At 45.3% G+C, this 20,086-nt stretch overlaps 1 long non-coding RNA gene across 2 annotated transcripts in view; it reads right to left on the bottom strand.

Moving 5' to 3' along the window:
* Window positions 1-4,206: 4,206 nt before the first annotated feature.
* The window catches only part of LOC309643220, a 220,438-nt gene continuing 204,558 nt past the window's right edge, over window positions 4,207-20,086 (bottom strand). For both annotated transcript variants that reach the window (XR_014253630.1, XR_014253631.1), the window contains one exon: window positions 4,207-20,086. This exon is cut by the window's right edge and continues 14,803 nt beyond it. This is a non-coding gene — a long non-coding RNA (uncharacterized lncRNA).

The raw sequence follows: 20,086 nt of genomic DNA, 5'->3' as shown, positions 1-20,086 counted from the left end.
GTTTTGTTCTCTGGGGTATTCCTTGCACACAGTGACTGACTGATTCCAGGGGTACAGGGACTATGCTACCATTTTATTGAGCAGTCTGACGCTCAGAGAAACTAAGAGTGCTGCCCAAGATCCCACAGCTGTTAAGTCATAAAGCAGTTACTGACACTCTGGTGTATCTGTCCTCCATACCATGCTGCCTCCTACACCCATGACAATGGTTCTGCCAACCATGGTTTTGTGTGTTTCAGTCCCTGTGCAAAGCAGTAGAAGCAGTTGCAACCAGATTCCCCCAGGACTTATTGGTCTCCCAGCATCACGGGTTTCCCAGATGAGAGACCCCTTAGTGACAGCAGCTGACAAGGGCCAATAATTCAGTGCCAGTTGCTGGGAAAGTGAGACTTTTTTTTTTTTTGCTCGTTTTGCAGGAAAGGAAAAATGCCATTTGGCCTCAGAAAGACGTTCTTGCTGCCAAACACATGATTTTTGCACATGGTGAGGATGTGTGATTTTTACATATGTATTTTTTTCCTTTTTTCTCTTTTAGTAAAAACAGATTCATCTTTGGCAAGGGGGTGAAAGAAAGCGAGTATAAGAAGATTACTATAGAAAACCGTTACTTTGCTATTACAGAGACCAAGAGCCAAAAGTTTGGAATCTCCATGGATAAAAGGAAATTTTTAAAAATGCAGGGTTGGGGGGGCAGAAGTGAGGCAAAAGATCACCAGAGTTTATGAAACAAGAGGTAGATTTGGGAGCTGGCTCCCATGTGTCCATTCTAAAGCATCCCAGGTCTTCAAGGGTACTTAGATATTCCTTAACTCTGAGATGGCAAAGGAAGGGCAGAAGTGATGCCACTCCTCTAATCTATACCCAGGGCAGACATTAGTAATCAATCAGCATTCTTTCTCACCAAGCAGGGATGCGGACTCAAGACTTTAGGAAACCTTCACGAATTGATGAGAGTTGGCAGGTAAGATGAAATAAGGTTGCTCTTCTATCCTAATTAACTCCTTCATTTTACATATGAAGTGACTGAGACACAGAGAGAAGAAGCAACCTGACAGAGGTTACATGGAATATTCTGCTGTCTCCCAGGTTAAGACTTATTTCACTAAACTCCCCATTTCCTGGGTGTCTCCCAAGTCCCTTCACAGAGGCGAGAAATTCTGAGGTGCCTGAATACCTAAAAGAGGATTCAGAGAATAAATCTGGGAGCTTAGATTTCCTGCCTCCACAGACTTTCCATCAGTATCTATACAGAATCACATCAGGACAAAATGGCTGCCAAAAAGAAATAAAAATCTCCATTCCAGCAACATGGCCTTTCACATGTTTATGAAGATCACTCTTAAAAGGGAAGAACTATTAACTAGGAAAGGTCGGCATTCCCACAGGAAATTGTTACCATGTAGAAATGGTTCTCGCATATTTTTCCTGCGTTGAAGAATGAAGTTTTCCACTAGATTAGCATTTCCAAAGTGTTTTTGGAGAAGCACATTCCGAAGATGTTCTAGAAGATCTTCCACAAGATAACATAAAATAAAAACACAAATAAAATAAAGTGGAAAAGATTTATGGCCAAATATGGAGGAACTAAGCATATCATACCTCTCTTATGGAAACACATATTACATCTTCAGATATTAAAGGTGCTGAGAAGTCCTGCAGTAAAGTCCTGTATGTTATATTTTTCAAGATGCATTTGTCTACAGAAATCTGTTTGCATGTAGCATTTATTAAAATTCTGCTGGACCTTCTTTCAAAAACACCAGTTTAACTGCAGCACATTAGAGGGGAAAGAATGCAGGAGTCAGATTTGGAAGAACTAAATTTGAATCCTGGTTACGTGTCTTTGACATTTTATTCTAAGGCGTTTATACTTCAGTTTCTAGGTAATAGAAAATCATCTAGATTTAGTTTAGGTTTTTAAAATATATTTATTTGTTGGAGATAATATAGGTTCATTATAAAGAATTCGGAGAATATAAAAAATGTATAGAAGAAAATTAAAATTACTCATAATTGCATCATCTAGAGATAATCACTGTTAAAAGTTTGATATATTCTTTCAATCTCTTTAGTCTATTAAAAGACTCTGTAGACACATACTTTAAAAAAAAAAGCAAAACACATTAAAATGCTCATAGTTTTATATTCTACTATATTTTTTGGGTTTTAACAATAAGAAAAAGTGTGATTAACTAAAATATCCAACAATACTCTCTGCGAATGTCAATTTAAATGATGCTGTAGGATTACATCATATGAATATGATCTGAAGCCCCTCAGGCCAAATGTTTCAGAAATCAGAATTATTTAGATTTGAGAAAGGTAAGACCTGGTAAAAATGTTATCTTATGAAGCCCCTGCAATAGAACATTAGCAGCAGCCTAGAATCAAATACAGTATCTGAGCAAGAAAACATCTGAAGAATCACACGAAGGGAGACAGATAATGGCTGTGAGAAAGCCTCCTTTCAGTTTAGGTCAGATTTTTGCCACCAGTGAACTTGCAGCAAACTTAACAAAAATCTGTCAGTTCAAAGAGTTTGGTGGATTTTGGAACTGCGCATACTGAATTGTAGGCCTACGCTCTGATTGCCAACTGAGCCAAGCCTTCATTGTTGACTACTTGGGTTGTTTCTTAATTTTCATTATTATAAGTAAGGCTGTAAAAAGCATACTTGCCCATAAATTTTTTGCACATCCATGGTTACTTCCTCAGAATATATTCCTAGAAATTGAACTCCTGGGTCACAAAGAATTAACATTTTCAAGGTTCTCAATATATCTGCCAAACTGCTCTCGAGAAAGCTGAACAATTTACACTGCCAGCATCACTGTGTGAGAGAGGGGCTATTTCCCACCCAGGAGCAACGCTGGGTATGATCAGTGTTTGAAGAATGAATTCCAATTTGAAGAGCAAAAATTTCCATCTCTCTCTGAGTCACATTCCCTTTATTACTAGTGATAGTCAAGCTTTTTTTAATATGCTAACTGAATGATTATATTTCTTTTTAAGTGTCTTTATATTTCCCATGCAAATCCTTTTATTAAGATGTTCATATTTTTCCTCTTGACTTGTAAGAGCTCTAATAGATTATGTATATTAAAACACTTTGGGTATATGTTGTAATATGTTCCTATTTTTGTCATTTGACTTAATGTTATTGATGATGTTTTAATGGTTCCCTAAATTTTAAAAGTGAAATATGTAATACATGTGGAGTATGAAACACTAAAAAACACAGAAGAATGTCAAACAAAAGAGCTTACTCGTTAACTCAGTCACCCAGAAATAACCACACTGATATTTTAGCATAGAATGCCTAATATTTTCTGCTTCTTTCAAACAAAGGTATGTCATTTTGTATATGATTTCATATACATATGAAAAGCATATACATATGCTTTGCCTTCCCTTATTCTTGTGAAGTTTTTTTCCATTTCAACAAATATTCTTCTATGACTCGATTTTTAAGATTGTGTAGCATTCCATTGTATCCAACCATCATTTACTTAAATATTCCCTGGTTTTGAATATTCAGGTTGTTTCCGATTTTTATCATTATTTTTAGTGCTGTGTTGAGTACCTTCTTACCACCATCCATTCTCACATCTCTAATTATTTCTTTATAATGAATTCCTATAATTTCTGGGACAAAGGGCAGGTACATTTTCAATTTTTCATTGTTTTTTCCAGTAATTGATATGTAATTGATATTTATTAAGCAAATTTAAAAATATAGAGTGATTTTAAAGGAAATAAGAATCATCCTTAATTTTCCCACCCAGAAACAGATATTATTGAAAATAGACTTTCATCTATACCTTTTCATCTGTGCATTATGTTTGTATAAACAGAACAAGGATTGCCTTGGACATACTGTCTTCTTTCTTCTTTTTTTTTTTTTAATTTTTTATTATTTATTTATTATGTTTATTTTTGGCTGTGTTGGGTCTTCGTTTCTGTGTGAGGGCTTTCTCCAGTTGCGGCGAGTGGGGGCCACTCTTCATCGCAGTGCGCGGGCCTCTCACTATCACGGCCTCTCTTGTTGCGGAGCAGAGGCTCCAGACGCTCAGGCTCAGTAGTTGTGGCTCACGGGCCCAGTTGCTCCGCGGCATGTGGGATCCTCCCAGACCAGGGCTCGAACCCGTGTCCCCTGCATTGGCAGGCAGATTCTCAACCACTGCGCCACCAGGGAAGCCCCATACTGTCTTCTAAATGCAATTATTTGCTATATTATAAACATCTTTTCCAGTACAAATGTAATTTAAACCAAAATACTTTTACTGGTGACATAATATTATGCTGTTTGGATGCCCCATAATATGTTTAATCAGCCTTTCTTTACAAGGAATTTCGGGGTTTTGTTTTCCATTTCAATACAGTGCTGAAGTTATCTACAGCACTGTAATGAACAATATTGTGATAGCTTTAATTACTTCCTTGGTATACATTCTTCGACATGAAATCAGTGTGTCAATGATGTGTACATTTTTTGAGGATTTTGATATATACTGGTGGTTTATGCTGTGGAGTTTGATGTAATTTACACTCCCTCCCATGGTGTTCAAGACCGTTTCCCAGAACGCTGATTAGTTTGGGGGTGGGGTTATCTTTTAATTAAAAATATTTGGTGAAACGTGGCATCTTATTGTTGCTTTAATGTGCTTTAAAAAAAAAAAAACAGCCACATTAAATATTCTTCCGTATGTTTACTGACCATTTTTTTCCTCTTCTGTTAATTACTTATCCCAATTAGCTTATTGGAGTGTTTATCTTATTGTTTTGTAAGCTTTCTTTATAAGTTAAGCTTATTAACACTTTAAATTTGCCATTTTTTGGATGTATTTTTCCAAGTTTTACACTTGCTTCTGATTTTTAAGATGTCTTTAGCATATAGCAGCAATCATTTTATATAGTCTAACCTATTGGATTTGTCTCTATAATATCGTCTTTCAAAATCTTCCTTAGAAAGACCCTCCCCAGCCCCATATTTTATAGAGTGACCTACATTTTTTTCTAGTACTTTGTGACTTTATTTTTATATACATATCTTTAATTCCCTAGGGGTTTATTTTAGTTTATGACTGAGCTAAGCATCGGAGTTAATTTTTTCCAACATCATTTATTGAATAATCTATCCTTCCCACAAGGATGTGAAATGTCACCATTATCACATACTAAATATTTATACATACTCCCTTCTGTCCCTGGGCCTGTGGTTCTGTCCCATCGATCTCTCTGTCTATTCTGCGGCTGAGGGGTGAGAGATTTCTGGGGTAGAACAGGCAGGACTTGATAACTGATTAGACATAGGGGGAGTCAAAGATGACTTCAAAGTTTGAGACTGAATAACTGGATGGATGGTGATACCATTAATCAAGAAAATGGAGGTGGGGGAGGGCTTGCTCTATCCTGAATCTCGCCTCTCTTCAATCCATCACTCACATTTCAGGCAGAATAAAAATTTTAATACATATTTATTTAATATATTGGAAAAATAACGCATGCACATGGTAAAAAATATTCCATCAGTACAAAATGTTTGCAATTTAAAGTAAGTCTCCCTCACAACTCCTACTCCCAATTCTCCTCCATAGAAGCAGCACTGTTAATAGTTTTCTGTGTATTTTTATAGAATTGTTTTAGTAGTATACAAGCATAGATAGATAGATAGATGCCTTCACGCATGCACCTTCACACACATCTTTCAAACAAATAAAACCGTACTATAGACACCATACAGCACCTTGATTATTTTAACCTCAACGATTTATCTTGGAAATGGTGCCATATGAGCACATATAGATCCACCTTGTTGTTTTTAATGGCTATTTGAGGTTCCACTGAGTGATGTACCATCACTTTTTACCCAACTTCTATAGGGGAACATTTTGGGAATTTGTTCCAATTAATTTTTCTTCTTAAGCACAGAGCTGACCGTGTTTCTATTCTGTTTAAAATTCTCCCTGGCTCCTCACTACTCACAAAACACACTGAAAGCCCTGGTTCTGACTAGTGGAGTCTTCACACATAGCCGCCTTTCCCTCTGAATGTCATCTCAAGCCATTTCTCAGCTTGGCGCTCTGACCCACCACCTCAGACTTCTTGGAAGTCCCTCCGTACCCCTATGTGGCTTTTAGATACAGTCCCTGTTGCCTTAAACCTCTGCTGCATCTTGTCCAACCAACCGGGGAACTCTTACTTTTCCTTCAAAACTCTGCTCAATAGTCACCTCCTCTGTGAAGCCTTCCCGTAACCCCCTTCACCTCCTTAAAAATATGCACTTCACGCACACACACACACACACACACACAGACAGCCAGACCAAATGAGCTCGTTCATCCTCAGTGCTCCTAACACCCACACCTTACGCCGTTGTACCTACTACTATCCTTCCTAATGTAGCTCAAGGGCAACCTCCTCTGCACAGCCTTTCTTGAGCCTTCAGGTAAAACTGACCACCCCATCCCTCATCTCACTATCCTATACATATCACAGGACCCACAGGTCTTCATTCCTAGTATTTCCATGGCCCTTTTCTTTCCTGGAGAGGAGAGGCTGTAAGCTCCCTGAGAGCAGCCGTTATCTCCTTGGCCACGGCAGTTCCCACAGTCCAACACTGCTTCTGACAGCTGGACATGACGTACAGTTGGGTGGCCACACTGTTTTGATGCCTGTGGTGGGCGGGGGGAGGTCCTAGCTCTTTTCCCAGTTGCCTGTGCCGATGCCATCACTGAATACCACCTTAGTGCTTGAAAAACATTGTTGATTGAAGGCTAACCATTGTTTACATGTCTATAATTCTCATTAGACTACCTCTGACACAAAACAGAGTGTCATATTTATTTTTGAATCCTCAAGGACCCAAGGCAGTGCCTGACATGTCAGAGATACTCAGTGAAGGCAGCTGGAAGGACTGAGCAGATGAATACATAAAGAAACAATTTGCTTTCGAGCCTGTGCTAGGCAAGGCTTCCCACCCCCTTCAGTTACTGTTTCCCACGCTCTTAGGCTGAGAACAAAGTTCTTAATGGGGCCTACCAAACCCTGCACATTCTGGCTTCTGCCTTTCTGTATGAGTTAGGCTTACGCTCAGCTGTGAATGATAGAAACTCCCAAATAGCTGTAGCTTAGATATGAGAGAAGGGTATTCCTCTCTCCTGAACACAAAGAGACAAATGGCGGAGGGCAGGGAATGCAGTTCCTTGGTCATCAGAGACCCAGACTTCTTCCCTTTTGTCATTCTGCCATCCCTAACACATAATTCTACAGCATGATCCACAGTGACAGCTCGGCTATAGATATGATATTTGGGTTTCACCCACTCAGAAAGAGTAATGGACAAAGAAGCCTGTGCCCTTCCCTTTAAGAACATTTCCCAAAAGGCGCACATAGCACATTCCATTGGCCAGAACTTAGTCACATGTCCATGCCTAGCTGCAAGGGAGGCTGAGAAATGTAGTCTTTGTTCTAGGCTGTCTTAGACTCATTTAAAATAAAAGGCTCTCTAGGCAGAAATAAAGAGGAAACTATATCTTGGGGGACAAAATTCAGTCTTTTCCATACTTTCTCTCCACCCTGATTACAACCATGCTCCCTTCAGTTTCTCCTCTGCTCACCACCTTCTTCCTGCCACGCTCCCTGGTAACATGAGATGCCTGTCCATGTTGTTACCTCTCTCCCCTCCCACTTCTCCTAATTCACTCCTGGTCAGTCACTCCCATCAGAACTCAGCATACCCTTTACCTCCATAGGAAACATCCTCACTAAGTCAAAGAATCCATTATTGGAATTCAAAGAATCATGTATCTCTCCTTTCAAACATTTGTCAAAATCCCAGGTGTACATTTGCAAGATTATTTGCTTAACTAGACTATAAGCCCCACCAGGCAGAGAGTATGTCTGCATTTGTTCACTCTTTGTCTCTAGCACCAAGCCCAGGGCCTTGTTCATAGTAGGTTCTCAATAAATCAGTGTAGAACAAGTTGATTAATTCCTTGTACATATACTGGGTAGTTTGAGATAAAGCTCCAGGGCTGGGGGAGGCTGTTAGACTAAAGGTCTTCATTTGGAGTTCCTGCACAGAAGTGAATGAAATTGTGGGAGTAGCTAAGATTCCTTAGAGGACAAGAGAAAGAGAGAAAAGAAAACAATACCATTTGTATTTGCTGCATTGATGTATAAGGCAGAAAGATAATAAGAAAAAAGAAAATATAAAATAAAAAGAGGAAAGAAGAGGAGGCAGGTTTGTCAAGCCCTGTGCCGAACTCCTTGTTTGGATTATCTCATTTGTCCTCGAAACAGCCCTGAGACCTAGCTCTTGGTGCCCCAAGGAAGAGAGACAGACTGAGGCTTAGTTAAGAGACCATGTGACCTGTTCAGGAGACAGATCACGTTGACTCTTGGCCCATGCCTCTCGATGGGGATTCTCTACTGAGAATGTGCTCCTGAGGAGGGAGGAGAGGATAAGGAGAGGGCAGGATCCAAAAAACTATGGACACAAGTCCTAAAGGTCAAGAAGAGTCAGAAGGGCCTCGAACAGAGAAGTGACTGTTGGCTCTGCCCACGGGAGGTCACTGTGGATGAGCAGGCCCAGCAGAGGCATGGCAGTCCGCAGGACAATGATCTGGGGTCTGTATATTCTATAAGTACTTAATATTAAAGAAAACAGACAGGGCTCCAAGGAGAGGGTAACCAGTGCTAGCTCTTGCAGTAGAGGAACCCCCAAATCTCAGCGGCTCAACCCAACAGAGGTTCATCTTGCTCCCTTCATAGAATGGTGACAGCTCTGGCAGCTGTCCTGCATGGTCCTCCTACAGTTGGTGACTCAGGGACCCAGGCTACTTCTACTTTGCAACCCCTGAATCTTGGAGACCTTAACTTCCAGCTATAAAAAAGAAAAGAAAAGTGAAAAGAAAAGAAAAGAACGTGGGTGGAGAAGGCTTGACTGCTCTTAACTGCCTTGGACCACAGGTGGCACCTCACTTCTGCTCACTTTCCATCTGCAGGAATTAGGGCTATGACTTCTCCTAGATGCATGGGATCTGGGGAAATGTCAGGTGCCCTGGAGAAAGAAGTGGCTCCATAAAAACACAGCATTGCCTCTGCCACACAAATGTTTTCTGGACTGTAGGAGGATTTGACTCATTTATAAACAGAGGAAAAGGAACTGGCGGAGAGGGAGGTATGAAGACAGAAGAGGGCAGATGAGGCCTGGTGAAGGGCTCTGGCTGGAAGAGAGCAAGGTCCCCTCTGAGACTGGAAGATGAGAGAAGGGCTAGGACCATTTCAGCAGCATACATGCATGGAGATTAAGAGCTCAGACTCTATAACCAGACTTCCCAGATGAAAATGCTCCCTTCACTATTTGCCAGCTAAGTGACCTTGGGTGAGTTACTTAACTTCTCTGTGCCTCCGTCTTAGCATCTGTAAGATGAGAACAGGACTACAATCTGTACCACAGCTGTATGGATTAAATACCTTAAAGAGGGCTGCGTAGAGTCCTAGACATATAATAATAATTCAAGAAATATCCTAGACTCTTACAAACATTTATTTGTAATATATGTACATATATGTTTTTACACAAATGAGTGTACACACCACAAGTTCCCTGAAACTACTGTTTCCACCCAGGCCACACGCAGTCCCTTATCAGAATGCTTGTGTAGCATTCCATTGCACACAAGCAGCATCATTTATTCAAGCAGTCCCCTACTACTGAGTACGTAGTGATTTCCAGTCCCTTACTGCTATTTTTTTTTTAATTTTTGTTTTCAAGATGTTAGCTATGAGTTTTTCTTTTTTTTTTTTTTAAATTAATTAATTAATTAATTTTTGGCTGTGTTTGGTCTTCGTTTCTGTGCTAGGGCTTTCTCTAGTTGCGGCAAGCGGGGACCACTCTTCATCACGGTGCGCGGGCCTCTCACTATCGTGGCCTCTCTTTTTGCGGAGCACAGGCTCCAGACGCGCAGGCTCAGTAGTTGTGGCTCACAGGCCCAGCTGCTCTGCGGCATGTGGGATCTTCCCAGACCAGGGCTCGAACCCGTGTTCCCTGCATTAGCAGGCAGATTCTCAACCACTGCGCCACCAGGGAAGCCCCCTTACTGCTATTGATAATATAAACAACACTGCAGTAAACATACTCTCGTCTTTGAGCACACGTGAAAGTCTATCTGTTCTAGAAGTGGTCCGTTGTGCTCAAAAGCACACGTGTTTTCATTTAGGGACCCACTCCTCCAAACTGTCCTCCATGATGTGGAGGACAATTGTGTGTCCTCCCTAACTCCTCCTGGGAGCCTGGAACGAGGCTGCCAGCTTCCTACGTGATAGATGTCTGTTTAAGGAGTAAGCAGGACTGTTTTATACATCTGGCACCATAAAGTCTATGAAAATCTTAAGAGACGTGGAAACATACACACACACACACACACACACACAGACACAGACACTCCAAATTAAGGAAAGAATACTGCAAACTCAAAATGAATAAATATTTAATTCAATGGCCCCCAAACAGAGAGGCAGTCCTGCAGGGAGATAAAGAGTAAAGGCTGTGACAGGCAGGGACTGCCTTGCTGTCCTCTGCCCCACACTGTGTGACCTGGGGAAACTGCTTAGGCTGGGTGAACCTGAACTGCTTCCTCTGTAAGATGGAAACACAGGCAATTCCTACCACGTGGACTCCTTCTAGGATTAAAAGGTAACACATGTACATATAAGCACCTAGGAACATGCTTGATACATAAGAGGTCCCCTTGATTATGTATCATGACTGTGATACATAATCATGTCACTTACTGATGCCCTATGTCAAGAAGGCACCCACAATTCATCTCATTATTATTTATAAATTATATATATGTGAACTGCGGGGTGCAGGTGCATTGAATGTCATGAGATGATGAGGTGGAGATCCCCAAGCAGGAAGAGAGCCCAGGGCCCTGAAATGGCCATGTGAGTGAGAAAGAAACAAGCTCGTGGAGATGGAGAGAAGGAGTTGACGGGGAAGTGAGAAAACTCATGTCCTGTGGCTCTTGCTGAATGTTCTCATTTAAAATAAGGGTGGGGACGAAAGCATCAAGGGCTTGGAGAGAGGCTCCCATCTGCGGAGACATACATGGAGGGAGCTCAAGGGCATGGCTGGTATTTCCAGTGACACTGAGTCCCACGTGGAGAAAGGCACTGCGTTTCAGTCTCCATCGGCTCTTCTATAACTCCGTGTTGTCTGTGTGTCACTGACTCATGTTTGATTCCTACTGCTCTGTGCCTGTCCCTCTAAAACCAAGCTCCTTGAGGGCAGCGATTTCTGCTCGTTTAATTCACTGGCGTGTCCTGGGTCTTAGGAGCGCTTGGCACGTAGAAGGCTCTTAATAAACGTTTGTTAAATGTGATTGAATGAAACAGGAAGTTTCATTTGGGGGCTAATATGTCTCTAACAACCTCTAACGCTTGCTAATCTCCCTTTTGAAACAAGAGACAGGAGTTCTCAGGCTCAGAATCTTCCGTGGCAAGAACTTAATAGCACCTTGCTTTGGTTTCTTTGTATTGACGATGGTCACCTGTCCTGGTGGCCACGGGGCTGCACACAACATAGCTGGTCAGGGTCCAGCTCTCCTCTCTCTCGTGACGCTTGGTGTGATGGCAGCCCCAGCACATTTTGAAGGTAGCCAGGCCAGGTGACTTGCTTTGGCCAATGAGATGGGACCGGAGGTGACAGGTGTCCCTCGCAGGCAGGTCTTGAAGAGACAGTGCGGTGGTTTACAACATGGCCTTCTTTGCCTCAGCGGTGGTGGGAGCAGACCATGGGGTTGGCTTCAGCCTGCATCTCTGGGTGACAGCGAGGGGCAGAGCTCCCTTGCTGACCACCTTTCCACGTGTATATAATGAGAGGAAGCGCCTTGTTGTAGTCAGCTACTGAATTTTGAGGTCTTTGTTGGCCCAGCATGACCCAGCCTGGTCTGTCTGGTATCAATTCTGCTGAAGGACAGGAAATGCCCGTGGAGTGGCCAGTGGGGAGGATGCAGGGATACAGGAGTCCCAGACTACAGTTTCCTCCGTGGGCATGGCTCCTGCAGGGTCGCCCTGTCTCTTCAGGTGCCCCAGGAGGGGTCTGGCCACCACATGAACTCAGAGGAGAGAAAAGAAGAAAGCCAGGGTGGCCCAGGGTGCCTCCTGACAGAGGATGGAGAAGGTCCAGCTGAGGGTGGAAAAACGGATCAGACTCCTAAGGGCAGGGACCCTGGCACAGTCAACCTCTGTAACCCTCCCTGAGTGTCTAAAGTGGAGCCTTGCCCATAACATCTTCCTGGTAAAGTTTGGGGAATAGATGGATTAATTTTAAGCAAGAAGGCTAATGGAATGTTTAACGTTGGGAGCCCTGAAAATGGACAAACCTGGGCTCAAAACCTAGCTCCTCAACGACCTGCACATGTGATCTCGAACATGCCCCTTCAGCAACCTGAGATGCAGTTTCCTCATCTCAAAAATGGGGATGCCCAATGTTCATAGCAACGCTATTTACAATAGCCAAGACGTGGAAGCAACCTAAGTGCCCATCAACAGAGGAATGGATAAAGAAGATGTGGTACACACACACACACACACACACACACACACACACACACACTGAAATATTACTCAGGCATAAAAAAGAATGAAATAATGCCATTTGCAGCAACCTGGATGCAACTAGAGATTATTACACTAAGTGAAGTAAGTCAGACAGAGAAAGACAAATATCATATGCTATCATTCATATGTGGAATCTAATTTTTAAAGAAAAGATACAAATGAACTTATTTACAAAACAGAAACAGACTTACAGATATCAAAAACAAACTTATGGTTATGAAGGGGGAAACGTGGTGGGGAGAGATAAATCAGGAGCTTGAGATGAACATACACATGCTACTATATATAAGATAGACAACCAAGAAAGACGTACTGTGTAGCACAGGGAAGTCTACTCAATATTCTGTGATAACCTATATGAGAAAAGAATCTAAAAAAGAATGAATACATGTATATGTATAACCGAATCACTTTGCTGTACACCCGAAACTAATACAACATTGTAAATCAACTATACTCCAATAATATTAAAATATTTAAAAAAGAAATATTTTTCAAAGCTATAGAGAAATAGACATAGAGATAAAGATTTACTTAGCTGAAAAAAATGGGGATGATAGTAACATCTACTCATAAGATGGTAGTGAGAGTTACATGAAGTAACATGTGCAGATCGCTTCACTTAATACCAGATGTGGGTGAGCAAGGCCGGCTCTGCAGCCAGACACAGGTTTTAGTCCTAATCTGGTCACCCAGGTCAGTTATTTCTTCTTTGAAGACCCTTCATTGCTAAATGGAAATAATGCTCTCAGGCTGGACATAAAGCACCTATCGCGGTGCCAGGGCGGTCAGCACTTTCCCCAATCACTCTTCCCCGGGGAATCCCATGGCATCCCAGCGGTCTCAGAACCAGGATGCCTGCAACACCCACCAGGGCCCGGATTCCAGCTCCCACTTCTTCAAAGTAGCAGCTCGTTATGACAAATGAAGCCGTGCAGGGGTGTTAATAGGGGGTAATGGGTTAATTTGTTACCTTTCCTGGGGTCAAATTTAGAACCTCTCTGTCATTGAGCGGGTCTCTAATGGTTTTGCTAGGGTCCTGTCAAAAGGCTGGTGTGGCGGGACAGGGTAATTAATGGTGATCCATCTCTTGGGGCTGTTGGGACAAGGCTGACCATGATCCTTTCTTTTTTGCAATGGCCCTCGGTGCAGCTGTCCTAGAGATGTTGGCACTCACAGCCGGACAGCGAGCCCAGGGCTGGAGAATTCAGAGTGGGTGTGAGAGGCTCTCAGGCCCAGAGAACTTACTCTTTGCTTCTACAGCTCTCCACCCCTAGCCCCAGCTGGAACCTCTTACCAACAGATCCTTTACAAGCTGCTATCAGTCTGATACCCAGATGTCCCGTCTTCCCCACATCTGGAAGTGGCTCTCTTTTCCAATAACATTTATCGAGCACCTACTATATACCCATGCACAGCACTTTCCCCAATGCCATTACATTCAGCCCTTCCAGGGACACTGTGAGTTATATATACGGCATCAACCCCATTTCCCAAACAAAGCATTGAGTTTTGGAGATAATAAATAAATTGCCCCAAATCAAGGGGACGATGATGTATGTTATCCAGGCTCAAAATCCAGTTCATCTTCTACCTCATTACCTTGCTGCCCTCGATGGTGCAGAAGGTAAAGAAAACCTGCAAGGGTGACAAACTAAATGTTCAACAAGAGCTTCGGGAAGAGAGGGGGGCGGGCTGTGACGGATGGGATCTCGGACACTGTCTGATGGTGATGGGAAGGGCGGTGCCGCTGAGCAGACCTCTCCAGGGTTGCTGCCCAGACTCGCCATGTGGAGGGGTTTGGAAGCTGCTCAGCAGGCCTGAACCACCACAGCATGAGAGCTCCTCTCCAGAAAAGGAAATATCTGTTGCCCTTGGCAAGTGCAAGTGACACCCTAGAAAGTGGGATTATCAAGCCCTAGAGCCCAACCCAGTAATTTCAGGGGAAATCAGTAGTTTCCCCATGGAACTGGGTGAGCTGCTGGGTGCGGACCTGGCCACCCATCCTGGGCTGCAAGAGGCCGTGGAGGCTGAAAGGGATGGGCCCTGCTCTGTTGCTCTGCTCCCCTTCTGAGGGGCACGGGAGGGTTCCCTGAGCACACAGCACTGGGGGGTTGGGAGCAGGGGCCCCGTCACTGTTCACTGTGGTCACCCCAGCCTCCCCCTCTCCAGCCCAGTGCTGTGCCCGGTTCAGGCCCCCTTGGCAGCCCTCCTGGAAGGTTGCAGCTATACACCTAGCTTCTCTCCCAGCCTCCTTTTCTCCCACCCTCCCCTGCAAAGTTAGAGGATGCAGAGCCATGCGATGCGAGAACGTTTTGAAGAATGACCCTGGAGCCATTTGGCCTGCAAAAGAGAAGACTTGGGGGGTATAATGCCACTCTCAAATCTCTGACAAAGGGGCAAACAGACTCTATGTGATCCTGGGAGGCAACGCCAGCGCTGATAGGCCAAGTATCAGGGATGCGGTGGAGGATGTGCTGGAATGAGAGGTTTCAGGTCTCCCTGAGCAGCACTGAGGCTGCCCCACTGCACTGGGCTTCCTTTCCACCTGTGAAGATTCGCTGGCACAGGGATGGTGGTAACTTTCCTATTAGACCCAGCAGCTTGGAGGGAGGTGTCAGGGAAGAGGGAGGCCACATCAGGGTTTGGAGGAAAGGAGTGCTATGATCCAGTCACAAGGGCTGGGGATGTGAGGGGACCTGTGCTCGGCACTTGCTATCTCTGGCCTGCACTGCTCTATGCACTGGAGAATTCTCAAAAATGGTGCATGAAATGGAATGGCTTTGCCTTGGATGTGCTGAGCTGCATCCAACCACGACAGTATGTCTTCTGATGCAAACTGCCAGGGCCCTGAGACCCCTCTCCTACAGGTGGGCAGGGAGCAAACAGGGAGCCTGCAGGGGGTCAAGTTACATGGTCTCCAGCCACGCAGGAGGATGTAAAACCCACATGCGTGCATATGACTGTCATCTATCTGGAGAGAAGTGCTTACAGGCTCCCTGATAGAATCTGAACGCAGTTTATTCATGTCACTTGACTTCAGGTACATGAAGTACAGAGTGCCTTTAGACAAGCCCAGAATAATTAGAAGACAGAGGAAGAACGTGGACTTTGGCATCTGACTCACCTAATTTTAAGTCCCAGTTTTGCCATATCTTGGAAGTGTGCCCTCTGTCACCCTCAAGACTCTCGTCTGTCCATGGGGCCCAGTGAAAGAACCTCCTGCACTGGTTGATGTGGCGATTACACGAGGTGACACAGGGAAATCACTTTGCCCAGGGCCTGGTTCATGTCAGGCTTAACAAATGGTCGCTATGCTAATTAATATAGTTTTAATAAAATGCAGTCCCCTGGGAGCCTGATTGAGTGGAAGGATGGTAATAATTTGTAATCAGCCTGTCAGCAGTGTCTATGCAAGTGGCTACCTTCTGAAGAGTTCCAAATCACCTATTTCACGGAGCCATTGAGACGTCCTTCCTACAAACGTGATGGCGCTCTTGGGCTTAACCAAACTTCTCTCCAGAGGGGGAGGCAGTACACATCTCCTGATCACCTGCTCTGGACCAGGCACTCTCCCTTCCAGCCTCTCGTTAAGCCTCTCGAGGGCTGAGACAAGTGTTATCATCTCTGTTTTGCTGGTGAGGACACAGTGCTTTCCCTGGGGCTCCAGAGCTGGTAAGGGGCATGGCAGGGGTGCAAACCCAGTTTGTTTGATTCTCCATCCAAATCACTTCCCATGACCCACAGTTGCTTCTAGAGAGAAGCAGGGTGCCCCTGGGTCCAGGCTGTGCCCCAGAATCACCCCAGAATCTTAATCCGGGTGGTTTCCCCACTAGTCTGAGTCCCGTAGATGGGGCCGACAGGGGATCCCCATCCCTCGCACGTGGCCGCTTTTCTCGCTGAACACCAGAGCTGCTGGGAGTGGGTGAGCGGGGAAGGCAGCTTTGAAGTCTTCCCTCATGCTGAGCTGCAGAAAGCACTTGTTGTCTTATGCAGAGAGCAGTTGAGGATATCAAAGGGAAGATGGGATGTTAAATTTTGAGTGATCAGTGTTTAATAGTCAGAGTTGTAAGCTGTCATGAGTGATGCTCCAGGAGGGATTCTGCGTGAATTACAGGGTTTGCAGTGCAACGTCTGGGGGAGGATCAGCCCTCCAGAGTCCCCGAGTGGAAGCTCTGGTGCAGGGCCCACACCCCACCATTCATGGACTTGTCTTGGGGGCTTGGCCAGAGCGTGGGCATGATTAGGGAAGAAAGGGTGAGGATACAGCCTCCCTCTGCCCCAGGAGCACCCCTTCCTGCCCTGATCCATTCATCCAGCAGATGCTTTCAGGGTAACTAGGTACAGATGGAGGTCCACATGGCCAAAAGAACCTACAGATCTAGCACTTGCCAGGAAACATCTATTTGATTTTTCACCAAAACTTCTCTGGAAAATTCCAGCCTTGCCACAAGGCACCAAGGGAAGGGGGGTAAGTGTCACCTCTGTACTGAGGCAAGAGGCAGTGTGGATTCCAGAGACAGTGATGCTGGGATGGAGGTGGTCTCTTACCCTGCAGGTAAGGCCAGGCAATGTACACTGGTTTTCTTTTCCCTTCTGGACATCCTAGCATCAAGTGAGTTCTGTCATTTACTCAGATAGCTCAGAAGAGAGGAGAGAGAGACCATATCCCCTTGCCTTGTGACCAGCAGGGCCCAGCAGATCCAGAATAAGTCTTCCCAGGACCATGAGAAATGTACTGTCCACCGTTGCAGACTGCCACCGCAGCAGAGAACATAGGTGTGAGTTCCAGGTCCAGGCCTGTTTCCTCTGGAGCTCACACTTTCTCAACAGGGAGGCCACGGACAAGGCCATGGGTGGGGAGGAGCTCTCCTTAAAAGCTTTTTTGGCTGGAGAGCAAGAGACAGGCCTAGGTGTCCCCCACTGGCAGTTCTTCTTCTGTTGCCAAATTCGGGCATCACAGGAAAAACTAGAGAAGCTCAAGTGAGTACCAGGGGATCCAGCTGAGCCCAGGGTTGTGGAGGGAAGCAATTGGCACGAGGGCAAACCTGCAGCACGAGCCACCTGTGTCAGGCGGGGTTGCTGGACTGCCCGCGGGCACCCGCCATCTCCTCAGCAAAATGCAATTTCACAACTCTTTGGGGGATAAAAGATTTTATTTACTTCTTTTCCAAAGCTTTGGAATTCTTTCTGAACATCAAATAGCTTCTGGCAAACACATCCTGATGAGTAACACGGAGTGAAATAGAACCAGATGGGCACACACACTCCGGGCTGTGCACTGGAGGAGGAAGGGCAAATCCCATTTGGAATGAGGTCAGGCCCCGGGCCACAGGAAGCCCACTGGGAGGGGTTGCAGCCTTCCCCGGGGGCACTCAAGGTCCCCTGGACCTTGCCAGGAGACGGAGCCATGCCGCCTGCCGTCTGCCTTTGCTGGGAAGAGAAATGAGGAGAGGCCCCAGCAGCTGCAGCCTGGGAGTGCCCATCATGTCACCACTGGCAGCGATGGCCTTGAGGGGCCCTGGGGCAGGGACTGGGGCTGCGTGGTGGGGAGTTAGGATGCCTCTGTGTTGCATAGAATCCTATAAAACCTGGTGAGGTGGGCTCAGCTAGCTGCCTAAACAATATCCGTCTCCCCTTTCTTTCTTGCAAATGGAACCCCTGAATTTGTTCAAATCAGCTGAAGCACTACATTTCCCAGGCTCACTTTCAACCAGGGAGACCCTGTGACTCATCTGGCCAATGAAAGCCGCAAGCGTCTGAAAGGGATGCCTGGAAAGCTTGCTTTTCTCCTTTTCTCCTTTTCTGCCCCTTCCTCCTTGCCACTTCCTTGATCTTGGACATGACCCTACACACCAAACATGGTGAACAAGATGGAGAAGCCCAGACTTCAGTGGCTTCATGGAGCCCCCTTACCTTGGACTCTGGCCCTCTGGACAAAATGTTTAATGAGAAAAATGAATCACTCTTCGATTAAGCAGCTGTTCTTTGGATTCTCCATGACACACAATCCAAAGCAAATCCCACACCAGGATTGGCAGCTCCAGCACTGTACAGGCTCCCAGGATTTGCTACTCTTTCCTCCTGGAGCTCAAATTCCTCTCCAGCTGCCATGGCGTCTCCCACAAGATATCATACCTCTGCAACCACTGAGGCCTCAGGCCATCCCATTCCTATCCCATCTGAGACCTTCGGCCGTGATGTTCCGTCTCACCACTAGTACCTCTTCCATGCCAAGGTCCTGTCTCTTCAGGCAGAATCAGGATGTTAGATTCATGGATCTTGGATATAAGATGGCAGCCTTCTAGTTTGTTTGGTACTGAGGTGTTTCAACATGGGACTTTCTGAGTTACTATGGGGAACATCCAGGGCAAAGCAGAATGAGTTTGTCACCTTAAGATGTCAGAGCCTCACAGGAACTTGGGGAGCTGGTCCAGTAGTTTTACACACAGACTTTCAGTAGCAGAACCATTCGTAGGACGAAATCTTAGGTGCAACCCCAGTATATAAAACAGCCAGATGGGACTGCTCTGGGAAAGTCCTGGGGATTCCACCAGGCACTACTAGAAATCGTTGTAGCCTGGAAGGGAAGTGACATGTCCAGTCACCGAGCAAGCTGGAGGCAGAGGCAGAAGTGGCAGCTGCGGTGACTATTGCCCTAGGATCTTGCCTCTCCGAAACCAAGGCTCTGAGATTGAACCTGTGCCTACCCTTCTCCTTTCTTCTTGCACTGTCCCCTCCTCCCCTGTACCACCAACTCTTCGTCATTCATCCACCTGAGTAATCTTTCTCAAAGATGAATCTAATGATGTGTTCTCCCATTTAAAACACTTTTGCTAACTCCGTGTTTCACTCCATGTTACTTCACTTGACAGTCAAGGCCCTAGCCTTCTGGCTCCATCCTCACCCTCAGGCTCATCTTTCACCACTTCTGCCCTCCTGAGGACCCTTTGCCTCTCCATGCTCCACTCTCATGCCACATCCAGTCCCCTGAGGCCCTCTCCTTTCCCTGAGCACTGGGTGGGTGCCCCTTCATGATCCTGAGCCTATGCACAAGCTGTTTCCCCGCCCCTTTCCTCTGCCCTTGTCAGCCTGGCAACCCCTGCCCATCTTGCCTCTTTTTCAAGGCCTAGCTCTTTTGCCACCTCCTCTGTGAAGACTTCCCTGACTGCCTCCTCCCTAGGTCACAATGTCTGGGCCATCTGGTGTTGCAGCGCTGGGCCCACTGCCTTTCCCTGTCTGTTTACTTAGCTGGTACCAGACCCAGGCTCTGAAAGGGCTGTCATCATTAGGTCCCCAGGGCCGACCCTGTCTACACATAGTTGGCTTGTAGTCAGTTTGTTGAATGAATGAATGAATCAATCAATGACTGAGTTTCCTCCAAGCGGGGTATGTATTATTTTAATTACACAACTGTTGGTGGGAATGTAAACTGGTGCAGCCACTATGGAAA

Source organism: Balaenoptera physalus (assembly GCF_965194825.1).
Source record: "Balaenoptera physalus genome assembly, chromosome: 14".
NCBI lineage: Eukaryota > Metazoa > Chordata > Mammalia > Artiodactyla > Balaenopteridae > Balaenoptera > Balaenoptera physalus.
This window is presented reverse-complemented; position numbering and strand designations above follow the sequence as displayed.